Source organism: Narcine bancroftii, chromosome 1, assembly GCF_036971445.1.
Source record: "Narcine bancroftii isolate sNarBan1 chromosome 1, sNarBan1.hap1, whole genome shotgun sequence".
NCBI lineage: Eukaryota > Metazoa > Chordata > Chondrichthyes > Torpediniformes > Narcinidae > Narcine > Narcine bancroftii.
Window position 1 is genome coordinate 459,759,408 of NC_091469.1, and position 22,362 is coordinate 459,781,769.

The 22,362-nt window shown below is 46.0% G+C and overlaps 1 long non-coding RNA gene across 1 annotated transcript; it reads left to right on the plus strand.

Moving 5' to 3' along the window:
- Positions 1-2,829: 2,829 nt before the first annotated feature.
- On the plus strand, positions 2,830-22,221 carry LOC138751834 (uncharacterized). Its single transcript, XR_011350222.1, has 3 exons — positions 2,830-2,945; positions 17,143-17,647; positions 21,724-22,221. It is a non-coding gene; the product is annotated as an uncharacterized lncRNA (long non-coding RNA).
- Positions 22,222-22,362: the final 141 nt, after the last annotated feature.

The following is a 22,362-nucleotide window of genomic DNA, read 5'->3' on the forward strand; positions in this document are numbered from 1 at the left end:
ATGGCAGACATTTTGTCAGCTCCGGCACCTAAAAAATTACCGCAGCACCCCTGGACGTCAGTCTCGAGAAAGTCAAAGACCGGCACAGGGCACGAAACAGGGAGACCACTCCCCGCTTGAGAAGGAGAAACAGAGGAAATGATCCTACAAGATGGTGATCACAGCAGCAGACCAATGAGGAGCTTTGAGGCTGAAGAACAAACACGCGTTGGGCTGTTGGTGACTCGGGGTGAGGAACCTATGCGGGCTCCTGGGGACTGTGGTCAAAGGACTCACACCAGGCTGTGGACTGCTGGAGACTGGTTTGAGGCTGGCTGAAAGGGTACCAGGTATTGGAACCGGGATGTGAGAGAGTGCTGATGACACTGAAGGCCTCCTTATGGTGTTGCAGGTTTGGATCTGGACCTCAAGTTTTCAGTGTTTTGGGCTGAGGTCTGTGTGGCTGCAGAGGCTGCAGGAGCACTGATGGCAAATCCAGGGACACTCAGTGACTCTGGGTGGACTCCCTTTTGCCTCTCTTTCTCTGACTGTAAGGGGTGCCAGGCAATTTCTACTGATGATGAATCTTTGTCTGCCTTATGGCAAACTTAAGTGATTTTTGTGTAATGTTATGCCTGTGTTATTACATGACACTAAAGGAATCTTGAAACTTGAGATGGGATACAGAGTTGGGTGGAGAAGTGGCAAATGGAGTTCTGGATAAATCTGAAGTAATGCATTTGGAAGGTCGAACTTGAAGGCAGAGTTCATGGTTAATGACATTCCTTAACACTGTGGAGGAAAAGAGTGATCTTTGGTTCAAGGTCTAAAAATCTCTCAATGTTTCCATACATATCGACAGGCGTGTGGTGCGCTAGCTTTCTTGCGTCGGGGTATTGAGCCTTGTGGTAATGTTGCAGCTTTATATAATTCTGTTTAGACCACACTTGAGTGGTGGCCTTCCAGTCGTTTACCAGACCTCTTTGACAACTTGTGAGTTGTAACAAAACTGCAGTGTCACTTGAGTTCAGTTTTGGTCACCTCATTACAGGAAAGAAGGATGTGGAAACTTTAAGGAGGGTGAAGAGAAGATTTGCAAGGATTTTGCCTGGATTGGAGAACTTATATTCTGCAGCAAGTCTAATAGGCTATGGCTTTTCTCATTGGAGTAATAAAGGATGAAAGGTAACAATCATGGTTTATAAGATTATGAGGAGCTTAAATGGGGTGGGTAGCCTGCAACATTTACCCATGGTGGCAATAGCTAAATCCAGAGGATAGCTGTTAAAGGAGTGGAGGAAAGGTTTTTTTTAATTACAGAGAATGATGGGTGTCTGGAATGCATTGCCGAGAGTGATGGTGGAGACTAATACGATGGGGACATTTAAAAGACTTTTTGATAGGCATATGGAAGGAAGAAAATAGTGGGCTAGGGGTCTGAGGTAGAGAAGAATTAAATTGTTGTGGAGTAAGTTAGCATAACACCATGGGCTAAGATCCTGTACTGTACTGTAATGTTCTATATTCTATTGTGAGAAGGAATAAACCAATAGACCAAGTAAGACAAAATTAGCTTCAAAAGCACAGGAAAGACAATAATAAATACAGGTATTCCACTAAATACATTTTGTGGTGGCAGGAGTTTTGTCTATAGTTTCATTTCTTCAGGAGAAACAAGCTGTATCCTTTATCCCTCAGTGAAAGTGAATGTACTTGTGGCAAATATATTGCATAGGAAATGAAATTCTGTTCACTTAATGTGCTTTTATGCAAGTGTGATTTATACTGGATTTTTTGGCTCTTTTCCAATGGTTAAATGCAATTTAATTCCCAAATTCCACAGTATTTACATCTTTGCCAATATTTCTTTTAAATTTAATTGCACATCATTCAGCAGATGTTTTCTTCCTCTTCCATTCCCTTTGGGGTGACTTCCCTGAACCATCCAGGTGCAGGTTCACGTTCATCCTGGTGTGATATTCTCAATATTGATACCAATTTTTAAGTTTTCCATTAAATTATGCTCTCAAGTAAAAAAAAAATGTTTGAATTAGAATGGGAGAAATGTTTAGAGTACATTATTCAGTACATACATCTGGCAGAAAAAATACAATCTTTTCACTTTCAGAAGAAAAAAAATTACTGTCTTTTTTTTACTGCTTCGATACTGTTAACATTTTAAATTCTTTTTTAATATGCAGACTATTACTTAGTCCCTCACGCACCTTCATTCAATGACAAGCTCAGAACAGCTTGTTCTCAGTGCTCAGATACAGTAGCTTAAAGCTCGACTAATAACACTGGACAACATTTTTATTTAAAAGGTTTCCTTCAAGCTGAACACAAAGATAATTTCGGATTTGCAGTTACATGCAGGAAATTGGAGAAACATTAAATTCACTTTTAATGAATTTAACATATTCAATCACATGATACTGATACATTGCGTCAGTTCAACTGACCTAAGAGTGTTTTACCGCTGATTTTCATTTGTACTCAGCATCTGATGCCTCTCATGTCAGTGTCCAATAATAGTCGTCCAGAATTGATGGATTCCAATTGCCCTGATACCACATTTCAATGGTCGCAATGTCATGGTGAAACCTTTCACAGTGTTCATGATGAGGTGATTTTTGTGATCGGCAGCCCAAAATCCCTAAAATGCGCTCAAAAGTCTACAGGAAGCTAAATCTTCATTGCCCAGTGTAGTCCAGAGAGCTGGACCAATGATCTTAAGACAAAAGCTTGACCCAGACCACAGCAGCTGTAGAATTTATATTCAGTTACTGGTAATTAAATAAGGCCTGCCGTTAATAATGTTGTCAATGTACCCACAGGAATATCGTAAAATCCCATCTGGTCCAAAAAAGTCCATGGACAAATGAACTCCAGAGCTTTAACTTGATTTCCAGACCCAAAGCAAAGTGGTGGCCTTCCAGTCGTTTACCAGACCTCTTTGACAATTTGTGAGTTGTAACAAAACTGCAGTGTCACTGACATCCACATCTTGCAAATGAACTTTTAAAAATATGTACACATTTTTAAAATATGATAAAATGCTTTAGTATTCACTCTATGAAAAAAATATCTGAAACAATACCACATCATGCATTATCTACATTCTGCTTCCTTTAAGGAGATGGTGCATTTTCTCATACATGCTGGTGTGGCAGCTCACCACTAGGCAGGCGAACCGGCCCCGCTCGTAAGCCACGCGGCGGGGCTGCTGGCCACAATGGCGCCATCGGGGGGGGGGGGTTTCCTTTACTTCCAGCACGGGGCTCAGAAACCCACGCTTGAGGAGCACGTGACGCCCGGGTGACGTCAGCGGCCTCCAGCCAGGTCCGGGCTGGGAGTATAAATGCAGCCCAGCAGCCTGCAATAAACTAGTCTGCTCACTGAGCTCAACCTGTCTGGTTGTGTGTGTTATTGTAGGAGCAGTGTAGCCGCCGCTACAATTGGTGATCCCGAATGGTTCAAATGTCTTTGAACCCATCATGAGCGAGCGTGGGATTAGTGCTATAGCCGTAAAAATGCCTGAATTCTGGGTTCAGGAGCCGGAGACTTGGTTTGACCATGCGAAGGTCCAGTTTCACCTCTGCCATATTTCGTCCGAAACTACCAAATTTACCATGTGGTTACTGCCCTGGACCAGGCCACTGGCAGACGCATGCTGCACCTTGTTCAGCACCCACCTGCTGAGGACAAATAAGAGACCATCAAGCAACTGCTTACCAGGTCCATTGGACTATCCAGACACCAGCGTGCCACTCGGATGCTGCACCTCAACACCTTTGGGGGACTGGTCCCCGATGGAGTTGATGGACGAGATGCTCATGCTCATGGGTGAGCACACCAACTGCCCACTCTTCGAGTGCATCTTCCTCGACCATAGGCCTGGAGACATCTGGCTGCTGCTGGTCCAGGAAAGCTTCATCGACCCAAGGAAGGTCACCTAGAAGGCCCAAGAGCTATGGCTCGCATGATTCCCAGAGGGCTCAGTGGTCCAGCAGGTGAAGAGGCATGGGCACGATCACGCCAAGCCCACCCCTAGTGCTATGGTAGAGCACGTGGCCCCTGCAGGGGCCCCCAAGAGCATAACCAAGGCCACAGCATCCGATCCAGGCCTCTGCTTCTACTACCAGGGCTAGGGAGCCAAGGCTCGGAAGTGTTGTCAGCCCTGCTCGTTCCAGGGAAGCGACCAGGCCGACCGCTATTAATGTCTGCGATGGCTGGCCAAGGACACAGCTTCCTCTACCTGCGGGACTCAGTCAGCGGCCGGCGGTTCCTCATTGACACTGGAGCCCAAATCAGCATCATTCCAGCCACGGCTATTGAGTCGAGTCCAGGAACCGACCTCATGGATCTCCCCTCCATGCGGCCAATGCAACAGCAATCCAGATGTATGGAGACAAGACAGTCCACTTCCAGGTCGGCAACAGAATTTCACGAGGAGATTCACTTTCTTGTCTCTCCCGACTGCCATCCTGGATGCAGACTTGCTCCTCGCACACAATCTTCTGGTGGACATTCGAGGTAGGCGCCTGGTGGACACCCGTAACTTCCAGGCCATTCGCCTCGATGCCTCCCGCTCAGAGCAACTGCAGGTGGTCATGATCAGCATGCCCAGAGAAGAGTTCCAGCAAATCCTGGACGAGTTCCTGACACTCCTCAAGCCACAGTTCTTCGCTGCCTTGCCGCACCATGGGGTTTTCCACCACATCCCCACCCAGAGCCCACCAGTTCACGCCAAGGCACGCTGGCTCCCGTCTGACAAGCTCCATGTAGCGAAGGAGGAGTTTTTGCAACTGTTGGAGCTGGGGATCACTCGGCAGTCCAACAGCCCATGGGCCTTGCCGCTCCACTTGGTCCCGAAAGCTTCCGGCAGCTGGCGTCCCTGCGGAAACTATCGACGGCTCAACGAGGCAACCATTCCTGACCGTTACCCCATCCCTCACATCTAAAACTTTATGGCCAACCTGCATGGTGCGAGGGTTTTCTCCAATGTTGACCTGGTGCGTGGATATCACCAGATTCCGGTGCACCCTGAGGACATACCCAAGACAGCCATTATCACCCCCTTTGGCTTGTTCGAATTCCTGCGCATGCCATTCGGGCTCAAGAATGCCACTCAGATCTTCCATGACACTAAGAGCCTCAGGACTCTGTAGGCAGGGACTTGGATTTCATCTTTATTTATTTGGACGACACCTCATTGCCAGCAAGGACCGGGCACAACACAAGGCCCACCTACATGCCCTTTTCTCCCGGCTGGCCGACTTCAGCCTTTCCATCAACTCGGCCAAGTGCCAGTTCGACAAAGAGTCCATGCAGTTCCTGGGCCATACCATCACAGCCGAAGGTGCCATGCCTGCCGCTGCAAAGGTCACCACTATCAGGGAGTTCCCATGCCCGGATAGCCTCAAGGGGCTGCAGGAGTTCGCGGGTATGATCAACTTTTACAACCGCTTCATCCCGGGAGCTGCGTGCATCATGCAGCCGCTGTTCGCCCTCATCGCAGCCAAGCACAAGACGCTCACTTGGAACCCAGAAGCCTGCACAGCATTCAAGGCCACCAAGGACGCCCTCGCGATGGCCATCATGCTTGTCCACCCGCACACCGACCTGCATATAGCACTCTCTGTCGATGTCTCTGCCACAGCCGTCGGAGCCATCCTGAAGCAGCAGGTGAATGGAAATTGGAAGCCACTGGCATTCTTCAACCGCCTGCTCTGCCCGCTGAAACGCAAGTTCGACTGTGAGTTACTGGGCATGTACTTGGCAGTGCGGCATTTCCGCTATTTTTTAGAGGGTTGGAGTATTTTACCATTTTCACCGACCACAAACCCCTCATCCAGGCACTCGCGATGACAAAGGATCACTGGTTGGCTTGCCAGCAGCATTACCTCTCCTTCGTGTCGGATTTTACCACCAACCTTTGGCACAAGGACAATGTGGTTGCCGATACACTCTCACTTCCGGCCATTTGTGCGCTGACGCCTGGCCTCGACTTTGACCAGCTCATCCGGGACCAAGAATCTGATGAGGAGACAAGGGCCTTCAAGACCGCCATCAAGGGCCTGTGGTTCCGAGACCTCCCAACTCAGAGTGGCGAAGGCACCATCCTGTGCGATATCTTCTTGGGCACCCCGCGGCCAGTGGTTCCCCAGCAGTGGCGCAGATAAGTCTTCCGTCACATCCACGACCTTTCACATCCGTCCATCAGGTCCACTCTGGATGGTGGCAGAACAATTTGTATGGCAGGGTCTATGGAAGCAGATCGCAGGCTGGGCCAGAACATGCACCCATTGCCAGATGTCCAAGGTGCACAGGCATACCAGGGTGCACGTATAGGAGTTCTAGCATGTTCGGGAATGGTTCAGCCACATTCACGTGGACATCGTCGAGCCCTTACCCATTTCCCAGGGAAACCTTTACCTGTTTACGGTGGTGGATCGCACCACTCGATGGCCTAAGGTGATCCCGAAGCTAGATGCCTCCACCAACTCCTGCTCCCGAGCACTGTAGCATGGTTGGGTCGCTCGGTTCGGTGTCCTGGGTCACTCATCAGCGATAGAGGCACCCAGTTCACATCTGCACTCTGGGCAAAGCTCGTCAACAGGTTAGGGATCCAGCTACACCGCACCACGTCCTACCACCAGCAGGCCAATGGACTGGTCGAACATCTGCACCGCCACCTTAAGTCGGCGCTCATGGCCAGCCTCACCAGACCGGACTGGGTGGACGAACTGTCTTGGGTGCTCCTGGGCATCCGTTCCACTCCCAAGGAAGATCTGCAGGCATCATCAGCTGAGCTGGTCTAAGCTGGCACTACTTGGTGAGTTCGTCAATGCACCTCATAATCCCCAGCGGTTACCGCATGAACTACTTCCTCACCTCAGGGCACACTTGGACTTGTTTGAACCCCCATCACCGCCCAGGCATGGCACCCGCCCGTCTCACATTCCCGGTGAACTGCTTTTCACGGAGTATATTTTTGCTCGGCGGGGCCCGACCGCGGCACCTCTGCAGCGACCATACCAGGGGCCATACAAGGTTGTACAGCGTTCCGGCTCGACATTCACACTGGACATTGGCGGCAGGTGGTAGCTGTTTACCATGGACAGGATGAAGCCAGTGCACCTCGATCCCACCAAGCCAGTGGTCATTGCCCAGCCCAAGAAGTGAGGCCGCCTGGTGAAAAAGGACATTGGTGCCGGTTCTGGAGGGGGCTGTGTGGCGGCTCACCACAAGGCAGGTGAACTGGCCCTGCTTGTAAGCCGGGCGGCAGGGCAGCCGGCCAAAATGGTGCCATCGGGGGTTTCCCTTCCTTCCAGCTCGGGGCTCAGAAACCCGTGTTTGGGGTCCACATGACGCCCGGATGACGTCAGCGCCCTCAGCGCAGTTCTCAGGCAGGTCCGGGCTGGAAGTATCAGTGCAGCTCAGCAGCCTGCAATAAACTAGTCTGCTCACTGAGCTCAACCCGTCTGGTTGTGTGTGTTATTGCAGGAGCAGAGTAGCTCCCGCTACACTGATATATTATTCAGACGTGCGCAGGTGTTTTTGGAAACCAACCTGTTAAGTACCAAAAGTGATTCAATTAATCACAATGTCCCTTATGGAACCATAGAACACTACAGCACAAAAAACAAACAGGCCACTTTGGCACAACTGATCTCTGCTGAACCATTTTTTTATGGTCCAGTCCTGCTCCCAGCCCTCCATACATCTCCCATCCAGGTACCTGACCATATTCTTTTTAAATGTTAAAATTTAACCTCCATTCATCACCTTAGCTGGCAGATGATTCCACACTCCCACCACTCTCTATGCGAAGAAATTCCCCCTAAGCTTTCTCCTTTCACTCTTAAACCATGTCCTCGGGTTTATATCTCACCCCCCCCACCCCCACACCCCTTCAATAGAAAAAGCCTATATTTACTCTGTCAAGTGTAGTGAGTGTTGGCATGGCAGTGTTAGTGAACGTGTAGGAGAGGAGGTTAAAAGTATTGCTCACCTCAGCTTTCTAATGAAGTGCAGTCACGGTTTTATACCTTCCTGACAAGTGAGGAGTTATTTTGTGACCAGGATAGGTCACTTCATAACTGTTCTCTGAGAAACTTGGTGCTCTCTACTCTCTCTAGTATTGAGCTATTGATTTAGACTCTGAGTATGATCATTTTTTATTTACTGCACATTTAGTGTTGAATTATAAACATAGAAAAATTGAATAAACGTTTTCAAATATATTTAAGTGCTAGTAAAAGCCCAATTCTGGAGAAACTGAAGAGTTCAAACAGTGTACTATATGTAAAACAAATAAAGATGCATAACCAAAGTTTTGGGCTTAAGCCCTTCATCAAGGCCTGGAAAAATGTCAGCAGGCATCCTAATAAAAGGGTAGAGGGAGGGGCAAGGGGAGGAGCATGGTCTCACAGGCCAGAGGTAATAGGCAGATATTGGAGGGAGGGCACAGCAGCAAGCGGGGGGGGGGGGGGGGGGGAGGGGGGTTGGCTGTGAATGGAGAGAGAAGGGCGAGAGCTGGAGGAAAGAAGACAAAGGGATGTGAAAGGGATGGAGAATGGAGGGTAGGTTAGCAGGAGAAGTTGATGTTAATGTCATCTGTTTGGAGAGTGCCCAAACGCTATGGTTGGAGTAGCGGTTAGCGCAACACCTTTACAGCACCAGCGATCGGGACCGGGGTTTGAATCCCGCGCTGTTTGTAAGGAGTTTGTACGTTCTCCCTGTGTATGTGTGGGTATCCTCAAGGGGCTCCGATTTCCTCCCACCATTTGAAACATATCAGGGGTACAGGTGAAATGGGTGTAAATTGGGTGACACGGACTCGTGCGCTAAAATAGCCTGTCATAATGCTGTATGTTCAAAAAAAATACCTCTGTCAAATCTCCGCTCATTCTTCTATGCTACAAGGAATAAAGTGCAGTCTGTTTAAACTTTCCCTGTAACCCAGTTCCTGAAGTCCAGGCAGCATCTAGCAAATCACCTCTGCACTCTCTATTTTATTGATATCTGACCAAAACTGCACACATAAATAAATAAAGCTTAACAACATTAAATAATATTTCGAGTAACTGGGGAGGACTGACAAAGCAGAAAGATGGATTTTCCATCTGAGGGTAGGTGGTGATGAAAGGGGAAAAGTTTAGGAGGAACATTAGGGGGAACTGCATACAGAGAGCAGGAGGAGTGTGGGATGAGCTGCCAGCTGAAGTGGTGAATGCAGGCTTCATTTTCACATTTAAGAACGTTTGAATTGGTACATGGAAGGGGCGGGGGGTGTGGTTTGGAGGGCTATGGATTAGGTGTCGATCAGTTGGACTAGGCAGAATAGTAGTTTGGCACAGACTAGACAAAGGGGATGTTTTGTATTCTATAGTGTTCTATGTTTCTATGGAATAATGTACAGAAATGAACGTTCATTCCACATGGCAGTACCTCTGCATTGACACGTTTGTGGTTGTAAGTAGGGCACAAAAGTGCTGGAGAAAGTCAGTGTCCATAGGAAATAAAATGCAGTCAATGTTTTAGGCCTGAAGTCTTTATCAGGAGTGCTGAAAATCAGGCAGATGTCTGATTAAAAGGGGGGACAGAAAGGGGAATGGGAGGAGCACAGCTGAACAGAGAAGAGGTAATAGGTGTTAAACCATTGGTCATTCACTTGAAAAAAAACTCAAAGATCCTCACTTGAATTCGACTCATGGCTTCTTTTATTATCCTTGTCTGCAGTGACCTTACAACCCCAAAGTGACCACAATATAAACTCTATAATTAAAATTAGCTGAATGACCTTCAATAATTCACATATTCTATGGCAACGAAGAACAAACCCGTTAAATTCTTGGGTAGATTTAAGATTTGTCGTGACACTTGAAGTACTATCAGTGTTTATCCAGATTAGCGTAAGTATGTCATTATGTCAGTAGGAATTTCCTCTTCCTAGAACCATTAATATCTGACATGTCGATGTTATTGTAAGTAATCCTGTATGTGATGAAAGCAAATCACAGGGGGTTTGTTGTGAACATTGTGAAATTGTGCAACTATCAACAAACCCATTTCAGAAACACTATTTTATGTGATAATTCAGTCGGAGGAGAATGAAATTAACCAGCTAGTCATATTTAATTAGGTGGTCTTTACATCTTCAAACCAATTCAAAGCAAGGATGCATCATATTGAACAGAGAACATATTGGGCAGTAAATTTCTTTGGTCAGACTTGCGCATGCATGAGTGTTTATAACACTGCCTTATGATGCCATTGTTTTCACTTCATAACCCAGACAGCAAAAACAAAGAATCCATGTTTAAAGACAATGTGCTACATTTTAATATCTTCATTGAAAGGCAGCGGTTAGGGCAATGGAGAAATCCCTGAACCTTCAACCTAAACTATATTCTCATGACCAGGAGTAGAACTTGAAGTTACATGGTACATACATTCTCTCCATGATCTGTGTAGCTTTTCCTTGGGTGCTCCGGTTTCACCCACCTTCCAAAACGTGTCGGGTTGTAGATTGATTGGGTGGAATTGGGTGGCAGAGTCTTAATGGCCAGAATCTGCTTCTTCTGTGTTGTAAACAAAATGTAATGCTCTTCCATTAGCCATCACCAACAATATCACATCTCCTTCACTTCCAGAACATCAGATACATGATCCAATAACCTTCTCCGCAGGTAAGAGTAATAGGACTCAGATCATCTCTATAAAATATTGCATTTATACACACTAATTATAATGTCAAGGCAAATAGCGCCTTTGGAAGACTACACAAAAGAGTCTGGAAAAACAACCAACTGAAAAACCTCACAAAGATAAGCGTATACAGAGCCGTTGTCATACCCACACTCCTGTTCGGCTCCAAATCATGGGTCCTCTACCGGCACCACCTACGGCTCCTAGAACGCTTCCACCAGCGTTGTCTCCGCTCCATCCTCAACATCCATTGGAGCGCTTTCATCCCTAACGTCGAAGTACTCGAGATGGCAGAGGTCGACAGCATTGAGTCCACGCTGCTGAAGATCCAGCTGCGCTGGATGGGTCACGTCTCCAGAATGGCGGACCATCGCCTTCCCAAGATCGTGTTATATGGCGAGCTCTCCACTGGCCACCGTGACAGAGGTGCACGAAAGAAAAGGTACAAGGACTGCCTAAAGAAATCTCTTGGTGCCTGCCACATTGACCACCGCCAGTGGGCTGATAACGCCTCAAACCGTGCATCTTGGCGCCTCACAGTTTGGTGGGCAGCAACCTCCTTTGAAGAAGACCGCAGAGCCCACCTCACTGACAAAAGGCAAAGGAGGAAAAACCCAACACCCAACCCCAACCAACCAATTTTCCCCTGCAACCGCTGCAACCGTGTCTGCCTGTCCCGCATCGGACTTGTCAGCCACAAACGAGCCTGCAGCTGACGTGGACTTTTTACCCCCTCCATAAATCTTCGTCCGCGAAGCCAAGCCAAAGATAATGTCACTGCAGACAGCATGTGATTTCACTCTGATTATAGTCAGATATCTGGGGAGATATCTATTTAGGAAACCTCATTTTCCTCCTGGAGTCATCTCATCATAATATAGAAATTCAACTTTGTTCAGTAAATTCCCACTTTCTTAGACAGTTGCAGCTCAGCAGGGAACATGAAGCAGCAGATGACAGGGCAGTAGGAAAAAGATTTTATTGCAGTTTGAATATTGACAAATCAAGGTCATCAACTTTGGTTTCTCTTCCATTCTCAGTGCCCCAGACACCGACCCATCCCTTCCCGAGGAACAAATCTGAGACTGAACTCGATCACTTGTACCTTCAGTATCAATTTCAGCTTTGCATCACAAAGTCGCAAAGACCATCACTTCCCACCCGTCTCAAACCATCTGATCCATTCTTTGTTATCTTCAAGCTTGACTATTCTTATTCAGACATGGCAGGTTACCTTAATCTACCTTATGCAATTTTACAATCATCAAAAACTCTGTTACCTCAGTAGAAATTTGGATTGTCCCCTGATAAAAGAAAATGGTGGCACTGCCGAAGCTGATGTAATGGCAGATCTGCTGCTGGTGCGGACCAATGGAGAACAGGGAGTGAAGACACAGTGATCCCCCAAGGGGTGCAATTGGCCAGTCCGAGCCTAGTTGGCTCCAAATGGGCTTTGAACAACCAGTTAAAGGAGCCAATGGCAGTTTATTTTAAATTCCCATGCCAGTGGGGTCTAGGCCCAAGTTGGCATTGCCTATGATCGGCAATGACCACATGGGGTTGCAGTTTCTGGGGAAACAGAGGACAGGCGCAGGGCAATGGGAAACATTACCCCATTTAAAAATGAGAAGCAGAGGAGATGACACATGGGGCGGACCAGTGAGGGGCTGTGAGGCTGAAGAACACAAAGGCGATGGGCTGTTGGTGACTCAAGGCGAGCTACCCATGTAGGCTGGAGTCTGCTGGTGACTGCGGTCAGAGGTCACACACCATGCTCCAGACTGCTGGAGACCGGCTTGAGACTGTTTGAAAGGGGTACCAAGTATTGGAACCAAGATACAAGAGGGTGCTGATGAAGCTGGAGGCTTCCTGATTGTGTCAGAGGTGTGAATCTGGAGCTTGGGTTGCTGATGTTTGGAAACGAAGGCTTTGTGGCTGTGGAGGCTGCAGGACCACTGGAGGTGAATCCATGGGCACTCAGTAACTCTCAGGATTCTCTCTTTTGTTTCTTTTTCTTTGGCTGTAAGGGGCTCTGGCCAATTTCTGCTGATATCGAAATTTCATCTGCTTTATGGAAGACAAAAGGAAATTTTGTGAAATATCACATTTTCTGTTTTATGACATGACAGTAAAATAATCTTCAGTCTTGGCCTGTGGTTGCTCATCTACATTAGCAGGTATAATATAATTTTAAAATCTCATTCATTTTTAAATCCTTCCATGGCTTTACCCCTTCTCTACATTTATCAACTCCAATTGGGCAATTGGGCCTGCGTTCCTTCAACTCTGACAAATTTAACTTTCCTGATCTTGCTCTCATTTCCCATTGACGTACATGTCTTCAGCTACAAAGAACCTTAAATTAAGAATTCCTTCTCCACCCTCTCAGCCTCGCTCTCCACCTGTAGGATATTCCTTTCCACTTGCCTCTTGATCAAGCTTTACATTCCAATTTTCTTTTAAAAAAATCAATTGATTCCTAATTTGTCCTTTCAACATTTCTACTTTGGTGGAAAATATTCTATCAGAATTTGCTGAAGGAGTGGACTTAATGACTTAAAGCTAATCAAATGTTTATGGAAATAAGAAGGGTTTCTGAATGGGTAAGCTTTTGCTGCAATTAATCGGAATCTGTCTTATCTTGCCAATATTGACCTTTCTCCAACTCACAATGTGGGAAAAGATGTTTTATTTCATACTGCCTTCACTGATATAGTTCCCTTCTCTTCCAGTTAAAAAGAATCTTAGCTCAGGTACTTGTGCAAAAGCAAAACCATTAATGCTTGGCTCTTGAAACAGCATCCGAATTTGCAGAGTACAGGTACACAATCCTTTATCCAGAACCCTTGGGGGACAGTGTGTTCTGAATTTTGGATTTTTCCGGATTTCGGAATAAAAGCCAGCTGCCCCAGATTTAAGTCCACCCGAGTCGTGCTGCCGTATCTCTTCTCACCACCCACTGAGTCGAGCTGCAGTCTCTCTCTCCCCCCTCGCCTGCCCGAGTCATGCTACTGTCACTCTCACCACCACCCGCCCGAGTCATGCTGCCATCTCTCTCCCCCCTCGCCTGCCCGATACGCTGCCATTTCTCTCCCCCCACCCACCCGAGTTGCACTGCTGTCTCTCTCCCCCCATCCGCCCGAGTCACGCTGCCATCTCTCTCCCCTCTCACCCAACCTAGTCGCACTGCTGTCACTCTCTCTCTCTCTCTCTCTCCCTCCGCTGTACCAGCACAAGGAAAGAAATGCCAGATTTTGGAGCTTTCCGGAATTTAGATGACCAGATAATGGATTGTGTACCTAGAGTTACTTGAAATTCAGTCTGATATAAGCAATGCAAAACAATGCAAGGGGGCAGCAGAGTTGGTGTAGCGGTTAGCGCAACACCTCTACAGCATCAGCGATCGGGATCGGGGTGTTGGTACATTCTCCCCATTACTGTGTGGGTTTCCCCCAGGGGCTCCGGTTTCCTCCCACCATTCAAAAAGTAATGGAGACGTAGGTTAGTTGGGTGTAAATTTGGTGGCACGGATTCGTGGGTCATAATGGCCTGTTACTGTGCTGTGCGCCTAAAATTAAATTACATTTGATTCATTTGGAATCAAGCCCATTGCACTCTCATTTGAAAGACAAATTCAGAATCATGGAATTCTTAACCATTGAAGCTGGCATATTTAAACAAGTTATATAAGTTAAATTCCGAATGACAGAAGCATAAGCATTTGAATGTGTTGAAATACTTCTATATTCCAATAAATTCCAATGGAAGGATTAAATTTCAATAGCTTTTCATTGCTTTTAGAATGTACTACAAAGGTACTTAACAAATCAATTTGGCTAACAGGCTATAATATACATTTGCCCAGTGATATAATGCAGTTATTGTGTCATTCCCACTGTGAATTTAACACAGGAAAACAGTTATTTTCTGCAATGAATTACAGTGATTCAACAATAGATCTTCAGTTGCTTGAACATGATCCCTGGTTGCCATTCAACAGCTCATTTCCTTTTACCAATCATTCATCACATTCTTTATGAATTACTTCAAAATTTTCCTGTATTTATAATTCCCTGCAGGATATCTTACAGTATGGAATATGAGTTGACGATTTTGTTGGAAGCAGTAGTACCCCAAGTCACTGGGGGTCATCATGATATGACAATAGCTTCAACAATTTTCTTCGACACAATTCATGTGCTACAAGGAGCAAGTGCATTCCCTGCAACATGGTTCCATTGTTACAATGCATTTAAATAACACTTCACACAGGTGGAATAGTATTTGGATGTAGATTAGATTTAGATTTCAGAATTGTCAGAGTACATACATGACATCACATACAATCCCAAGTTTCTTTTATTCCCCGTGGGGAAGGCCGAATCCCCACTTATTGGTACTCAAAACAAAAATTTAACATACACATGTAAACAAATAAAGAAATGTGAACTAACTGGCTGAAAATACAGAGACAAACAAGCAATAAAGTGCAAAAGTCAGAGTCTTTAAATGAGTCTCCGATTGAGTTTGTTGTTGAGGGTTCTGATGGTGGAGGGGGAGCAGCTGTTCCTGAACCTGGAGGTGTAAAGGCGTTGCGCTAACCGCTACACCAACTCTGTTGCCCCCTTGCATTGCTTATATCAGACTGAATCTCAAGTAACTACAAGACATCTAAATTCCAGAAAGCTCCAAAAACCAGCATTTTTATCCTGGTGCTGGTACAGCGGAGGGAGAGAGAGAGAGAGTGGCAGCAGTGCGACTAGGTTGGGCGAGAGGGGAGAGAGATGGCAGCGTGACTCGGGCAGATGGGGGAAGAGAGACAGCAGCACGATTCGGGCACCTGTACCTCTTCCCTGATAGCAGCAGCGAGAACAGACTGTCTGCGAGCGATGAAGGTTGGTGATTGCTGCAACTTTCCCTGTGGATTTTCTCGATGGTGGGGAGGTAATGTTCTGGGCAGTCTCCATTGCCTTTTGCAGGGCTCAGGGGTATTGGTATCCACATGCTAGTCTAGACCATGATGCAGCTGGTCATCACACTTCCCACCACACATCTGTAGAAATTTACCAGGGTTTCTGACATCATGCCAAACCTCTGCAAACTCCTGAGGAAGTGAAGATGCTGACATGCTTTCTTTGAGATGCCAGGAAAGATCCTCCAAGAGTGTGGCTCGCAAGAACTTAATTCTGTTCACCCTCCCCACCTCTGATCCCCTAATGATCACTGGATCATTCACCTCTGGTTTTCACTCCCTGAAGTCAGCGATCATCTCCTTGGTTTTGGTGACATTGACTGCAAGGCTGTTGCTTACAATCCCTTGAATCTCATTTTAGAGTCTTCAGAAATAACAAAATTAATTGTGGCTACGGCACTGTTCCAAGTAAATCAGCAGGGAAAAAAAAAAATCCCCAAGGGTTGAGAAAAATGAGTGCTCCATTTAATTTTCACAGAATATTTACATTGAGTAATTAAAACAACATTAGGAATGGAACAGAAATGCAGATTTTGTGGGAAGGTGATGCACTGTAATGGCTGACATCCACCAAGAGATCAACCATGGAAATTTTTGAATGGATCTTAGCACACCCTCCCCAACTCCAGTTTAAATTCCATGTGGAATATTTTGGAGGATCAAGAACCAAGAACCAGTATTAATGTGACCCACTTGAAAAATAAGTATAAGTGCAAGAATCTGCCACTTGGCATCTCACATTCAATATGGTCCACTGTAAACCCAAGACTGAAATTCCTCCTCAGTGCCACCTCATTCAAAAATATATTTACCTCCATTGCAGTTATGCTCTGGAGTCAGGAATTTCAGAAATTCAACACCCTCTTTAGGGTGAAACCACTGTCTATATGAATGAACTTCCCCTGAACCTCAAACTCCTCCCCTCAGACTCCCCATAAAGGCTGTTATGCCCAAACCCCTCTTTCAATACCTGCCTTGAAATTGGGCCAGAAACTTGTGAGGCATGCTGATGGTTTATGGTAATTAAAGCCTATTTATCACGACTTCTAGTCTAATGTGGTTAATTGATAGTACATCAATTTGATCACCATAATTTTGTGGCATGAACAAGGCGATGTGGGCAGATAAACTGGACACCGACCCTAAATTCCTAGAGGGCTCCATCAAATTTGATCAATGGCTGCACTGCCTCAATGCATTCATGAAACGCAATGATGTGCAGAGTGAGGAAGGTAATCTTCGCACAGGTTTGCCACTGCATTTTTCAAATAAATCAGAGACTGTTATACATATTCGTTCACTAGAGCTCCTTCAGAGACTGTATCGGACCTTGACAAATATTATCTATGTCAAGTACCTTCTGGTGAGTTGGTGGACAAATACATGCAGGTCCTGTTGGAGCTGGGGCGAGTCTGCTGCAGTCTATACTTCCATTCACTTAGAAGAACTAATACAAGTCTGTTTGCATTTGGCAGAGATTCCTGGAAAAGAGTGGATCGAAACATGCAGGAATTCTTAATTGCTCGAGACAACGCAACTAAATGCGGAGGTCTTCTCTTCTGGAAACGCAGTCACCACGTGGAGACCATCTTGGGATGTGGCATCCTAAGTCACTGCCATCGAGCACCCAAAGTGCTACTTCCATGGCCATGCTAAACATCCTCGGAGGAGCTGCCTGGCCCGAAACGTAACGTGTTTGCCTATGGGAAGAAGAGACACTACAGAAAGGGTTGTCAGTCCCAATCTGGGGGGAACGGCTTGACAGGACCATGGGGATGACAAAACGGGATGGGACCACTTCTGGCATTAATTCCAGCAGCAAGGAGCAGCACGCATGCGCAGCATGGGGGCAGCGATCTTGGAGGGTATGCCTCCAAATCAGTACTACAACAGGAATCAGACACCAACCAGACATTGGCCATGATCACCCTGGACCAGGACAGCCCACATCAGCTACCCAGAGCCACGATGGACATCGAGGTAAATGGTCACATAACAAACTGACTGTTTGATACTGGGAGCGCTACTCCCTTGCAGTGATTCCGGCTAAGTCCAAAATCGCTCTGTTCTCTAAATCCCACTCAGCTGAGATCCATGGCAGCTACACCGTGACATTGACCGTACATGGCACTAAGTGCAAGAATTTTAAACTCCTTATTATGCCACAGCTCTACGCACCAGTCATACTGGGAATGGACTTTCAGTGCCAACTCAAGAGTGTCCAAAGGGACACCTCCCGCCCCCCAAGGTCCACAACTATCAATTTTTAAACCACCTGCTGTCCCCTCTGAACATGACCTGCAGCCTGTCCACAAGCACCCATGTTCAAGAACCTCACCCCAAAGTGCAAGCCTGCCACCAACAAGAGCAAGTGATACAGCCCTGGGAATAGAGTCTTCATTAAAGCAGAAGTTAAATGACTTATGGCTGAAGGGATCATAGAATCCAGCACCAACCCCTGGAGGACACAGGTGGTAGTGGTAAAGACTGAAGACAAACACCACATGGTGATGGACTACAGTCAGACATAAACCAATTTACCCAGTTGGATGCCTACCCCCTCCCCTGCATCGCCGATATGGTGAATGAGATCGCCCAGTTCCAAGTCTTCTCAGCCATCAATCTTAAGTTGGCATAACTCCAACTCCTGATCCTCCCAAAGGACAGCCAATACACTGTGTTTGAGGCAGATGGTCACCTCTACCACTTCCTCCAGGTCTCCTTCAGGCTCACCAGTGGGGTCTCTGTCTTCCAGAGGGAGATGGACCTGATAGTGGATGACTACAGGCTAATGGCCATGTTTCTCTATCTGGGTAACATGACCATCTGTGGGCATGACCAGCAGGACCATAATGCTAACCTACAAAACTTTCTCTAGATGGCCAAAGTCTCAACCTCATGTATAACCAGAGGAAATGTGTGTTCAGCACTTCACGCCTGGCTATTCCCGGTTGTGTGGTGGAGAATAGCGTCATTCAGCCCAACCCTGACTGTTTGCACCCCCTGCTGCAATTCCAATTGCCCTATAGCCTCAAGGTCCTGAAAAGGTGCTTGGGTTCTTTTCCTGTTGCACCCAGTGGGTCCCTAACTATGCAGACAATAGCTGTCCCCTGGTGAAAATAATTACCTTGCTCCCCAGCATTCACTTGCATCAAGGGCAACATCGCCAAGGTGGTGATGCATGCTGTGGACGAATCCATCCCATTCCAGGTGGAGAGGGATGTGTCCAACTTTACCCGGGCTGCCACACTCAACCAGTCTATATCTTCTATATCCAATGTCTCCCCTCTCCCCACATTGCATTTCATTTTTAACTAGCAGAACCACCTCAAGCACTCTACTGACCTTCCTGCCTTTCTAATACTAATTAGTTCTCATCTGTGGTAATCTTTAGCCATGACTCAGTAATCTCACTCTTGTTCACAGAACCCTAACTATCAAATCCCCAATCACTAGAGCTCTCCTCTTCCCTTTGCCTTTTGAGCTGAGGGGATAGACTTTGTCCCAGAGACCTGACCACTGATAGATCACACCTTCCCCTCCCCCACAACAGTATCCAAAATAATATACTTATTTTGAGGGGAACAGCCACAGGGTGCCCCACACTGACTCGCCATTCCACTTCCCTCTTCAGTCACCCAGTTACCTGTCTCTTGCCTCTTGGGTGTGACTGTTTCATTATAGCCTCTGTTCATCACCTCTTCTGCCTCCTGAATGATCTAGAGATCATCCAGCTCCAGCTCCAGTTCCTTAACATGGTCTTCCAAGAACTGGAGCTGGATGCACCTCTTGCAGGTGTAGTCATTAGGGACAAATGTACTGTCTCAGATTTCCCACATGCTGCAATTAGAGCACACAACCTGCCCTAGCTGCCAACTCCACTACCTGCTCTGGGTTACTACAAAAAGATCGTACCTGACCTTACCTGTATCTGCAGCACATCCTCAGCCTCTGCTCTCTGAGCCTTTCAAGCTAAAGCCTAGAACTCTCCATTCCTACCTTGGGCTACACACACACTGGCCGTTTCACCAATGGCTGTTCTGCTTGTGCCCGCTTCACTGTTATTTGTTCCTGTGAATGAATTACTGTTTGATTTGTCCGCAAAAGGGAATACAGTCCTAACCTATTTAATCTTTCCCTGTAGCTCAGTTCTTGAAGTCTCGGCAACATCCAAATGAATCTTCTCTGCACTCTTTCAAACTTATTGATATCTTTAGGTGACCAAAAGTACACACAATACTGCAAATTTGGCCTCAACAATGTCTTATACAACTTCACCATAACATCCCAACTCCTATTTTGAAGACTTTGATTTGGGAAAGCCAATGTGTCAAAAGGTTTCATGACCCTCCTTACCTTTGAAGTGACTTTCAGGGAATGACGTATCTGTATTCCCAGATCCCCCTGTTCTACTGCACTCCTCAGTACCCTACTATTGAACCTTGGTTTGTCCTTCCAAAATGCAACACCTCAAACTCATCTACAAAGTTGCTGATTCAATTACCACATTATCATCTAGATCAGGAATGGCCAAGTTTTTTGGGTTGTGGGCCGCACACAGAAAAAAATATAAGGAGTCTGGGCCAAACAAACGAGACAGTTTTCAACCACTGTTGGCCACTCAAAGCATGTACAGAGCTGATGTGACAGCAGCTCTGGCAGGACCACCATTTTTTTTTCTTCTAACCAGCCACTTAAAAATGGGCAATGGGCTGCAGTTGCCCCGTGGACCGTAGTTTGGCCACCCTGATCAAGATAATTAATATAGATGACAAACAGCAATGGATCCAGCACCAATCCTTGAGACACACCACTAGTGACAGGCCTCGAACTAGAGAGGCAAACATCCACTACTTTGGCTTCTCTCATAAAGTATTTACATTCTGCAGGGCAGCCAACAAACTGGAAGGCCCATCTACCTTGGACACACTCTCTTCTTCCTCCTCCCATCAGGGAGAAGGTTTGAGACTGTGAAATTGTGCAAAAATTGGATTTCCTACACCATTGGGATCCTAATTGAAATCCACAACAGTGGTCTCATGCTGTCTTTGAAATGTACAAATTAATCTTAAGCCTCTACTCTGCAATTATGCTCTTTCATCTCTACTTTCTACATCTCTATGCATTTCTCATGATGACTTACTAGTCTGCTTGTTCAAGAGCCCTTCTCACTGAACCAGATATAATGTGATAGTAGCTTGAACTTCCAAAAAGTCTCATGGAAAGGGAGATAAAATAGAGAATGTCATCTTTACAAAGTTGCTGCCAAACCATTTTTGATTATTTAGTGAGAGCAAGTTAACCTCTAAACAGTGGAAATGCAGCGTGGATTCTTTAGAGATAGAGTGGGCACAATCTTGAGACAACACAAGGAAATATCTATTTATGGTCTTTTTTTTTAAATAAAAAGAATCCTCAAGTCTAAAGGGAAGGAGAAGAAGGGAAAAAAATTAGGAGAAGAAGTGGGAGGAGAAGAAGGAGAAGGAGGAGGAGAAAAGGAGGAGAAGAATGAGGAGGAAAGTAGGAGAAGGAGGAGGAGAAAAGGAGGAAAAGAATGAGGAGGAGGAGGAGGAAAGGAGGAAAAGAATGAGGAGGAGGAGGAGGAAAGTAGGAGAAGGAGGAGGAGAAAAGGAGGAAATGAGGAGGAGGAGGAGGAAAGTAGGAGAAGGAGGAGGAGAAAAGGAGGAAAAGAATGAGGAGGAGGAGGAGGAAAGTAGGAGAAGGAGGAGGAGAAAGGGAGGAAAAGAATGAGGAGGAGGAGGAGGAAAGTAGGAGAAGGAGGAGGAGAAAAGGAGGAAAAGAATGAGGAGGAGGAGGAGGAGGAAAGTAGGAGAAGAAGAAGACGAAGAATCATTTGCTGATAAATAACTGGAATGCTTTGTACTCTTTTGGAGCTGAACTGCTACATTTACATGAACTGTATGCTCTATATTTGGTGATAGATCCTTTTATTATGCATTGTTCAATTGGGAATTGAGTGTATCAATAAACAACTTGATAAAATAAATATTTTCAACCTCAATTTTAATCCGATCTTCCCTTTTGGAATCTGGCAGGTTTGGGTTCCGTGCTGGATCTACACTTTCCTTCGCACTTCTTTTGAAACCATGTTTTCCCAGTTGGCTGGGTCAAGCTAAAACGAGGCCTACACTTTCTCCAATTTGTAAAAAATGTCTGGGCAGATGTAGGAGGAAGATGCCATTGGTTAAAAATGGAAATTATGTGGAGCATTTGAAATTGAAAAAAAAAGCGTGAGACTTTTCAAACTTCGGTCTGGATTTTGTATTCCATCATTTTAATTGTGAGTGCTATTCCTGTGTCAAAGAAATGACTGATTCAGGGATGGAATATTCTGAAGGTGACTGCATTGTATGCCTTGAATGAAAAATAAGCTCTGTGTTGCCATCAGCTGATCATCAACAAGTTGTCAGGTCGGTACAGTGCGCGTTTGTGCCTCATTAGTGGATTTATGTCATCCTGGGGAAGGCATTCTAATGTCTCTGATGCCACCATCAAAGCACTGATGTTTATTATAGACTGCAATGATTGCTATCCATCACACATATTTTAAATAAATAATCAAGAATAAATACACCTGTCTTAATCTTGGAACAGGGTGGCCTATGTATTAGACATAGCATTTTGTAAATGATTGACCCGATGAAGTGCATTTCTGATCAAACCATGCAATTCAG